The following is a 12,076-nucleotide window of genomic DNA, read 5'->3' as shown; positions in this document are numbered from 1 at the left end:
TGGAAATTTGAAAAGTCCTCTTATGCTTTAATGAAAAGACATTTGTCCCTCATCGGTGGTGAAAAGAAAAATAAGAGAGTTTAAATACAGAAACACTCCCATTAATTGTTAAAAGGGTTGGAAATAAGGACCCCCTTCGCTCCGTCGTCGTCGTCGCTCACTCGTCTCAGCTTCGGCTTCAACTTCGGCTACATCTTCGGCTTCAGCAAATGATCGAGAGATTATTCTTTGGACAAAGTTTATTATAATTATGTAATTAATTAATTAATTAAATGGACAAAAATGTTTTCAATTAATTAGTTGATAGCATAAGTTGAAAATTAGCCGAAATGTTTCAACTTTTTAGTTGACTAACCCGACCCGACTCAGATCCACGCGCGACCCGTTTTATTTGAACTTTCCCATTTTATTTAAATTTTCCGCCATGAATGTTCTAAATGGTTGCAACTTTCAGGAACATTCAGTACCATTTGAAAGCTTGCAAACTTTCATTGATGGTCGTGTGAATTCTTCTTGACTATTCTAATCGTTTGTCTTAGCCTACTATACATTTTTATTGAAGGCAATAGGAACTCTTAACCAAAGTAGTGAACTCGAGAATTATCATCAGTAATGATTCACATTTTAAGATTGAATGGTTCATTATAGATGAATTTTTATATTTTACGAGCACATCAAAACTTGCACAGTGTAACATTGGAAGTGCTAAGGTTTTGAAAGTGTTGACAACAAAGAAATGCATGCAGAAGTTTCATTTGAAATCACTTAGGTAATTTGGAGACTCTTTTCTCAAATATGCTATCTGTAAACAGTTGTGTAAGACTTAAGAAAATCATCATGAGGGTCTTTCCGCATTAAGAGAAATAAAATACTTTTGAGTGTTGCATTGTTCAAGCTTGGCTCTGCTTGTAAAATTCTGAGATTTATCCGTAATGAACCATTAAATCTTAAAATGGGGTTCATTCCTAGGGATAATTCTCAAGTTCATAACTTCTTCAAAGAGTTTGCCTTCGGTAGAAATGTATAATCGGGTAAAGTAGGAGATTATAAGTAAGATAGTAGCTAATGTGGTGAGGCACTAATAGGTACCTACCTCAGCTTAGGCGCGAAAGTAGCAACTTTATCAATTATTGAAATGGATCTGGATGGACATTGATTTTATTGATGCACCTATGCTAAGGAATTTCCTCGTGAATGTTTAGAAGCTAGCCAATATACGGTACTTGGAAATCACTGCTACTTTACAAGTTTTATGACTCTTTGTTGTTTGTTAAAGCTCTAACTCATGGATCTTACATGCTACCTGAGATATCAAGATGCTATTAGCACTTGGAATTTCTTGGAGATGTAGTGCTATATTATGTTGTTACAACACATCTCTATTTGAAATATTCGAGACTGATTCCAAGACTAATTACTTATTTTGCGGTCTACTTTTGTAAATAATGAATGTTATGCTCAATCTGCAGTTAAGGCTAGCATGCATGAGCACATTTTTCATGCCTCTCTAGATCTACAAAGTCTATGTTGTACTTTTAAGGATTTTGAGAATTTAGATTTTGTGGCCACGTTTAGATGTTAGAGTGGAACTACTTTCCCAAAGGTGCTTGGAGATGATTTTGAGTCCCTTGCTAGAGAGAGATCTTTGTTAATTTGGCTTCGACAAAGATACCACATTTCTAAGCATAAGACCTTTTATGGAATAGTTGATTAGACCTCAACCAATAAAACTCTATCCAGCATGATTATAAGTGAACTATGCGTCCCAAAAAATTCATGGGACAAAAACTTGACATTTGAAACACCAAATTTTTGTGGGACTCTACAAGATGAATCATTTTTCATTTAGGATTTTTGGAGACTACTTACCCTAAACTCTAGCTCACACTTATATTTCACTTATATAAAGTGCATATATTTCTTTGAATATGCATCTCTAGAATTTCATATATTCATGAAGTGTTCAAGATATGGGCGCACTCTTCTTGACAACCAAATACTTAAACAAGATCGGTAAAATCCTTTCACAAGATCAAATAATTCCTAAGAAGGTCTACATCATCCTAGTTTGGGTGACACGAATAGCCTTTGAATCGTGGAGAAATCTTATGAGAGGGGAATCAAGGGATTAACATATATGTACGCACAATTTTTATGAAAAAACTCATTCTTTTTTATTTATTCAGTGATTGCAATAGTATTTTTCTATTTGGAAAAAAATTGTTCAAATAACTTGAATGCCTAGTGTGACCTAATTTACTCGGCATCTCCTCTCTTGCAAATAAAATGCAAATATCAAGCCACAAACTTCAAAAATTGAAACTCCATTCTATGGGTACTTCAAGTATCATCTTTGAGTTTATAATGTTTACACTCTGACAAGCCTTAAATATACAACACGACAATGTTGATCTTGTTTTTGTCACTCTTTACCTGACTACACTTGAAGTAATTCTCAAAGTGCCATAAGAAGTTCTCTGCTTCTTGGGCGTCACAGATGGCTTTAAACATATGTGACTTGGGAGCCTCGACCTTGGCTTCCCTATCTCATCCGGATGATGTCGGTCCTTCAGCTTACACGCCCTCATTGAGTGATTTATTCTCGACTCTCATAGCTGCAAATATACTTAGCGTATCAATTAGCCGACACTCCAAGAAAGTGCTGGCCTCCTTCATCTCGAACTCGGCATGCTGGCGTCCCTCAAACTCCTTGCGGATGTTTTTGTTTTCTAAGGTTGAAGTCCTTTAGAGTATTGAAATTTTCATCAACCTCATCCAAATGTCGGCCTAATATGTCTACGGTCTACCTCTCCATTTGAACCCTTGTGACCTATTCCTCTTTGATGGTGGCATCAATAGCATTATCACCATACTCATCGTCACTTGCTTCAATGGTCAAATGTGGGTGACATGTTAGTGCCTTTCTTGGTGTTGTGTCAAACAACATTTCCTTACTACTCTTGTGGTGCTTATTTCCCTTGCAGATCTTACTTCCACCATCCATCCTGATTGTTGTGGTGCTAGCAACGTTTACATCTCCTTCATTGGTCATTATCTGACTACAAACCTTTGATATGATACCACATTGTCGGAGACTTAGATTCTAACTAATGTTTCATGCAACACTTGACAAATTTCTCACAATATTTCACGATCTTGTAAGCCTAAGTAGGACTTTTGAATCTAAGACCGCTAAGAGAATGCAAGAAAGTCTTAGAGAAATTTTAAAAGCTTTCAAAAAAGGCTTTGTATTACTTTGTCGAATGTTTTACACTTGGTTGGAACATTTTTTTAATCAGCGGCCCTTTATTTATATTACCTCCTAAAAGCCTAAGTGTAAATATTATGTACATTAAAATTCCCTACAATATTTACACTTCATTCCTATTCTAGAATTCTCTAAAAGCTTAAGGGAATTCTAAAGTCTTCTTGAATATATCTAGGAAGTTCTAGAGTATTTTACTAACCTCTTCACAAATCTAGATTTTCTCCCTTAACCTGATGCCGAATTTGAACAAGGAAGTGGTGGGACATGACAATATGGATCATTGCGTTCCAAGCTAATCACACTTTGATTTAGAATCTAGACAATAATAGCTCCTGCAACAGACAATGCTAACAAGTTTCTTCGTATTTCCTATATTTTTACATAAGCTATGGATCACAAAGGTCCAAGCCAAATGCTACTTTCCATTAGGTATATGGACAATAAAAAATCCTGAACATCCCTATAACACCCAAAGCTAAGTAATCCAATATCAGAGTAAGAAAAATTAAAGTGAATATCAGAGCTAACAATATATTGATCATGCTAGTACAAAAGGATGTGTTATCGTAAAGGCATTTGTCAAACAAAAATTTATATAAACAACAATTACGTGTCAAACAAAAATTGGAGATAAATACTATTTAGAAGGTATGAAATAGACCCCAAAGACACTCGATCTATCTTTACTCTTGTCTGGTTAAATAATTTCATCAACGATCTATTTGACTATTGAGTGAAGAATTTGATCAATAAATATTCAATCTTTTTACAATGTTGAATGGATTCTGACCAATTCTTCAACTCGGATCCAACTTATTAAACCCCAAAATAAAATATAATTTTTATTTAGGGTTCTAGGAGACAATTGATTTGCAATAAATTTTATGTATAAAGAAACAATAATATTTTATTAATTAACAGTTTTTTAAGTTCAATTTTGTCCTATTCTTGATTCTTATGTTGGATAATTTGCATCTAAAATGAATTTTATTTTATCTCCAAATAAAGAGGATTTTGTGGACTTTCATGAAGTATTTTGTTGTCATGAATAGTCCTCCCACATCTTGATCTTTTTGTAAATGTTCCATGAATTTACGAAATTTTTGAGATCCCTCTCTAAGGAATATATTACCTTTATATAGTGTGAGCTAGGATTAATCTTCAAGAATTCCAACTGAAGTTGGACTCATCTGGTAGAGTCCCACACAATATAAATGTCTACAAATGTCGAGTCTCTGTCTCATGAAGAAACTGATTTTTTTTAATAACCTTTCTGGGCACATAGTTCACTTAACTCTCTTATTGGTAGGAGTTTTATTGTTTGAGGTGTAACCAACGGTTCTACAAGAGGTCTTATGTTAAAAAATGTATTAATTATCTTTGTCGAAGCTACAATCAATAAAGGTCGCACCAACAACATCTCCAAGCACCTTTGAAAAGTAGTTTCAACTTCCCATTCGAACGTTGACAGAAGATCTAAATTCTCAAATTCTCAACAGTACATCTGTATCTGCAGATTAAGAGAGGCATTAAAAAAGTGTTTGTGCACGCCAGTCTTAACTCCAGATTGAGCATATCAGTCATTGTTTATAGAAGCAAACCTCAAATCAATAATTAGTCATGGAGTCAGTTCAAATATTTGAAATAAAAATGTCTTGTAACAACGTAATTTAGCACTGTATCTCCAAGAATTCCTAGTGTTGATATCATCGTAAAATCTCTGGTAGCATGTATGATCCTTAAGTTACAGCTTCAACAAGCAGTGAAGGATTATGGCACTTGTAAGTAGCAGGAATTCAATGTACCAGGCATTAACTATCTTCTTAGCATTCACACGAAATAGGTGCCTCGACAAAATAAATGTGCAATCCAAACCATTTCATAAATGATAAAGTTGCTGCTTCCCCACAGGAGTTGAGGCACTAATAGGTGCCTACCTCAGCTCGGGCGGACAAAGTAGCAGGTTTATCATTAATGAGATGGATTGGGATGGACATTGATTTTATTGATGCACCTATGCAAAGGCACTTCATCGTGAATGCTAAGAAGCTATTCAATGTACGACACTTGGAAATCACTGCTACATTACAAGTTTCACGATCCTTCGCTGCTTATTAAAGCGCTAACTCACGGATCTTACATTCTACCTGAGATTCACGATGCTATTAGCACTTGGAATGTCATGGAGATGTAGTGCTAGATTATGTTGTTACAACACATCTCTATTTCAAATATTCAAGACTGATTCTAATACTAATTACTTATTTGCGGTCTACTTTTGTAAATAAAGAATGCTCTGCTCAATCTGAAGTTAAGGCTAGTATGATTGAGCACATTGTTCATGCCTCGCACTAGATCTGCAAAGATTAATATGTTGTATTGTCGAGGAATTTGAGAAATTGGAGCTCGTATCCACATATGGATGGGAGAGTGAAACTAGTTTCCCAAATGTGCTTGGAGGTGTTATTAAGTACCTTGCTAGAGTGAGATATTTGTTGATATTGGCTTCTATTAGATACTACATTTATAAGCATAAGACCTCTTTTGGAATAGTCAATCAAACAATAGAACTCTATCCAACAAGACAATTAAGTGAACTACCAAAAAAATTTCCCGGGACAAGATGAGTCCAATTTATTTCAGAATTCGACATTTGAGATATCAAAATTATGTGGGACTCTACAAGATGAGTACCATTTTATTTAAGGTTCTTAGATACTACTTATATATATTTTAATATATTTCCTCGAATAGGAATTTCTAAAATTTCATATATTCATGAAATATTTGTAAAGTGGTGATGATGTGGGTGCACTCTTCTTGGCAACCAACTTTTTTAACAAGATCCATAAAATCATTTCATGGAGTTCCAATAAATCCTAAGGAGGTCCACATAATCCTTAGTTTGAGTGACACTAACAACCCTTGAATAACGGAGAAATCATAAGAGAGAGGAAACAAGTAATAAACATATTTGTACTCACAATCTTTATGAATATAATTATACATTTTATTACTATTTGATTGCAATATATTTTTTGTATTTGGGACAAAAAATTGCAAATAAATTGGCACACCCAGTGTGACCCAATTTACCCTTCATCTTCTCTCTCACAAATCAAATGCAAATCCTAATCCACTAAACACAAAGACTGAAACTCTATTTTTAAGGGTACTTCAAGTCTTGTATTCGAGTTTATCAAGTTTACGCGCTGACAACCCTTCAAGTAGGGGACATTTATAGACACCAAAATTTGGTGGAACTCTATGAGATGAATCACATCCACAAGAAAAGTGTGACAATTTGGAAAGTCACAGTTAGTGGGAACATCCTCCCGAAATTCTAGTATTAAATGTCTCAACATTTAATAGATTGCCCAAATACTTTAGTATAGAAAAAAAGATTACTAATTTTCTTTTATATCCTATATTTTTACATAAGCTATGGATCATTGAGGTGAAAGCCAACTGACTCTTTGCACTAGATATTTGGACAATAATAACTCCTGCACACCCACTAAATAACCAATGCTAAGTAATCCAATACCAAACTAAGGAAAAATTAAGTGAATATCAAAGCTAGCCGTATATTGATCATACTAGTATAAAATTACATTATGAGGCATTATGTGAAAGGTGTGACAAAGGCATTTGTCAAATATTTTTTGATATAAACAACAACTACGTGTCAATTCTAAGCTAGTTGGGGTCAATTCTCTTGAATTTGTGGATCAGGGCGAGGAGGAATGGAGGTATAGATGACATGTATGCATCCATTACTTGGCCTAATAATTGGATTATGAAGACATAAAAAACTTCAGGTATTAGAGGTGCACTAAAATTCACTTAATACCTACCTAGAGTAGTAGGTTCATGGAACATAATAAAAAGACAATACAATATATTGTTCACTAGATGAAAATTCCTTTTGCATCAGAAATATAATTTTTGTAGCATATAATCAAAACATTACCTGGTCATCAAGGAAGTAAGTTGAGAACCATGATGCATCAAGTACAATTACCTGCGGTGACAAAAAAATCTTGGTAATTTAATTTTTTTATGCCTTGAAGGATAGACTTTCCTAGTACCACAATCAAACAAGCAAGAATTATTGTTTAGAAATAGAAAGCAGAGGGAGAGATACCAATTGATGTAATCCTAGATGCAAAAACAATAAAGCGAACTACAATCAATCAAACAAAATATACTATCAAGAAGTAGAAAGAAATACAGAGACATTCAGAAGAAGAAAAAAGGATGATCTAGAAATTAAAAGACATTTGACTACTAGAATAAACTCTAAGGGTAAAAAGAAATAGAACTCATACAAGTGAAGACTTATCAAGAAGGTTCAATTTAACAGAAATGACGGTTTCCCCAAACTCACAAAGAAGTATAAACATCAAATTTTCATTCAAAAATCAACCCCTAAAATAAACCCTAGTTTCTACTATTTATAATAGTAGATAAACTAACCCAAGCTAGCTACAATAACACCCTTGATCTAAAACCAATAAAAGTCTAATCTATTACTTATTTGAAATGAAGTAATCTCTTGTTTAAATTTCCATTTTAATCTCAAATCACTAAATATATATTAGTAATGAGTAATGAGTGCATGTGTGATTTGGAATAGAGTAACATCTTCTAGGTAAGAAATTGAAGAGTTTCCTTTGATTCTCTTATAGCCGATTTTAAAACTTGAAATTTTTTTTCAAAATTCTAGATAAGTTTTTAGTGAAAAAAGCTCTTTCACCTGAAGAAACAACGAAGAGTTAGAACGGTGATGAAAAAGAGAAGGAAAAAATAGAAGTTACATTACCTTGGTTGATTGACACTTCTTGTTTGAGAAGAAGAGAGACAAGAACGTTGGATTAGAGAGCTGGAACAGCCCACAAGAGAAAAATGAGTTGAGTAACATTCAGTCGTGAACAAGGAGGCAACATAGTGAGAAAAAGGAAAATGAGCTCAAGTGTAAGTTGCAATTAGCATTTATAGGTAGGGTTAATGAAAGTGGGTTTTACCCTAATCATATTAGAAATAAATTATTTTGATTATTTTATTTTGGGCTTGGGCCTAAATTTTATTTTTATTTTTGGTTAATTAATAAAATGGCCTATACGTCCAAAGATTTTTTTTCAAAAAAGGTTTTTAAGGGTAAAATAGCAAATATCTGAATATGGTAAAGAAATGTAAACCTTGTAATATTATCAAAATGGCTAAAATATATATGGAATTTTCATGGTTTTCGTGAGTTCCTCATTTTGTAAATATCTTCATCCCCCTTTCACAACGACAAACATTCGGATTGTGCGAGAATATAATTAATCGAATTTCTATCTACCGTAGATAATGATAGTATGGGAAATGTACTGATCACCAAGGATGAAGTAATCCTGAAGAGTTTTTTAGCTCCTCCAAAAATTTGAGAACAATATGAATTGAATTTGTCGATTGTCTCAATGAACATCATGCACAATGACCAAGGATTATTTACTCCATAAAGAAATTTGGTAAACATTGAAGCCCATCTCATGTTCAAGTACTTATGACACAGACTTAAAGGTAGAAATCCTTTCCTTTAATTTTAATCGCCTTGCATGAAGGATGCGCGACAAGTAAAAGTACATGAGGATTATAGATCGATGTCAGGTCTCCTACTAATCGATTATACTTTTCACCTAATTTCTAGCTATTAAAATAAATTATGTGCATCAAATATGGAGGGCACAATATTATCATCTCGAGAAAAATGTTCCACATATTCTCTCCTTATTAGCTAAAGGGAATATGGTGAATTCTTACCTTACATACACTTTCATCTTCAATATTGACGTATCTTACTTTCTATAGGCAAGACTATTTAAGTAAGAAAATTGTATTTCAAGTGACGAGGAGTGAGTCTGTAAAGGAGATGAAGTAAATTTCAAATAATTTACAATTTTGTATGGTCAAAGTGATTTCACAATATCATTTTGTACCCATAAATATTGAAAAGTGCATAGAAATATAGGTGAGATGCTTCCTCGTAAATTTACGGATTACAAATTGGGATAACTAGAGAAATAAAAACTTTCAATTTATTGAGGATAAAGAATGAGAATTCCTAGATTAGCACTGTTGAATATAGAAATGATGGTTAAGAGTTCTTTTAAGTTTTAATCGATAGACAGGAGTCTTCACTCAAAAGTTCAAGAAAGAGCATTTAAGAAAATAAATTTAAGAAAATTTGAATGGATAAATAACATTCCAGATTATTATTATAGAGTTCTTCACAACTTTCCTTTCCCATAGCTACCATTTCTACAAGTTCATCAGTCATTATCCCATAATTGGTTAATTCATCACAAAGTTGCTTAGCTAAAATGCCAAACTTCAATGTGTTCAACCATTTCAAAAGGAGAGATTTCAACTTGTAGAACCAAATTATTTATGATAAGTAAATAAAAAAATATTTCATTGAAATGGCTGGAAAAGTTCTACTCACACATTAATATATGATTGAGTTGTCAACAACATAGTTTTAGTTTGATAGCAAAAGAATGATTTGATTTTTTTAAAACTACAAAGTATTTTAGTAGTAAAAACATATTATTGTACAGTTTAGTCTAAGAGGTAGGATGTATACAAATCTTACCCCTTTGCGGAATAAAAAGATGCACAATTCAAAAGATGCGTTTATCCAAACCCCTTTTGATGTCGGTTTTTCTAATAGCGAACATTTAATATTATTCCACAAGTGAATTTGAGGAGGGTAAGACTAAGATGTACACATATTTTTTCCTATCTTTGTGTGATAATAATATTTTTTCTAATAGACCTACAATTCAAAAGAAAATTTCGGAACATGGTTGTAAGAAAAAAATATGACCAAAAATAGCAATATAGAAAACAAATTTAGGTTTACACGTAGATATTCTGCAAGTGATTAGATAATATATTCTTTGTTAAAAAATAAAATAAAAAATTGTAGGATGATATACATTTATATGGGAAAGTCAACTAGTTTTTGTTGGTGAAAGTTTAAAATTACAATTTAAAATCAATTATCTTTAGGTAGAGACATGGATATATATATTTCTTTATTTAAGGAGATTTAAGCTCATGACAAGAACTCTTTTCACAAATCTAGCAATAACCTTCTTAATTTGTCCCCTCCATACAATATACCTGAATCTCAAAGTACAAATAAATAAATACTTAACAAGAGTTGAATCCAGAACTCTATACTAAGAATTTTTTTTAACTCATTTTTATGCACTCTATATTTTCTAATACAACAAAAATAAAGTAAGATCATCACTATTTGTAGTAGAGAAATTCTTCCTTGCAATGAATAGGAAGATAATGAGGTAGTAAATTGGGTAGAAAAATGAAGTAGATGTTACATGAGTGACAATACATAAAAAGATAGAATAATGAGTGAAATAATAGAGTTTCAATGAGAAGTTGTGGACAATATTACTGTCCATGTTCAACCATTAAATAAAATGCAATTACTCTCAACATTGTGCTATCAAAGTAAGACCATCACTATTTATAGGGAGAATTTTTTTCTTGCAATGAATAAGAAGATTGTGGAGTAGTAAATTGGGTAGATAAATGACCTAGAGGATAATTACATGTGTTCGAAGACATAAAAAGATAGAATAATGATTAAAATAATGGAGTTTCAATGGGATGTTATGGCCAAGATGGTTGACCGCATTCAGTCACTAAACAAACGACAATTACTCCCAACGTTCTCCTAACAAAATAAGACCGTCCTTATTTATTTGCAATAAATAGGAAGAATACGGGATAGTTAATTAAGTAGATACATGGCTTAAATGCTACATGAATTACAAAACATAAAGTATAAAATAATGAAGTTTCAATGAGAAGTTATGGTCATGGTTGACCACATTGATTTTCTAAACAAAAGATAATTATTCTCAACGTTCTGCTAACAAAGTAAGACCATCACTATTTATAAGGGAGAAATTCTTCCTTCCAATGATGAAAAGGAAGATTATAGGGGCAGTAAATGTTTGGTTTTAGCAAAGTGTGAATAGGAAATGAGAAGAGAAAAACGAAATGAGGAGGAACCAATTTTTGAGGGAAAATGAAAAGTTATTTGCAAAGTGCAAATGAAAAGTCATTTATCCCATATCGGTAGAAGAAAGGAACGTGTTGTCCTCATATTAGAAAACACTTCCTTTACTTCTTAAAGGTCTGAGAATAAGGTGCCCCCTCGCGCCGTCGGTGCTCGATCGACCTCCTTTCCGACTTTGAATTTGGATTTGGATTTGACAAATCATGTGACCTGTTAATCAATTTCTTTTCTCTTATAAATTAATTCAGAATGAGTTTAATAACATAATTAATTTGACGCAACAAAATTTGTTTGAAATTCGAGTGCAAAGGTCATTACAGTCTGATTACCAAAAAGTTGTTAATTTTTCAAAAGACACATTTTTTCTAAAATTTGTTATTTTTTCTAAAAGGCACAACTTTCTGGGAATAAATTTGTCTGAACAAACACGTTTCTTGTTGAACATGACTATAAAAGGAAGTCATTTTTTATTTTTTCAAAAATTGGAAATTTTTCTTCTTTGCATATATTTTCTCTCATAAACAAAGTGTCAATTAATTGAGTCTGTGTGGCTTGTTACTGTTCTTACGTTCGCTGAAGTTAAAGAAGTTTGAGGTACCACTACTTTTTTAACAGGATAAATCGGTTTTACCTTGCGAGAAATTATTTGTAACCTCGGGTACTATGAGGGGATTAAATTTTTTAAGAATACACAGTCATTTCAATGGACT

The sequence above is a fragment of the Solanum lycopersicum genome, chromosome 1 (genome assembly GCF_036512215.1).
Source record: "Solanum lycopersicum chromosome 1, SLM_r2.1".
Lineage (NCBI taxonomy): Eukaryota > Viridiplantae > Streptophyta > Magnoliopsida > Solanales > Solanaceae > Solanum > Solanum lycopersicum.
Note: the sequence above shows the minus strand (reverse complement) of the source record.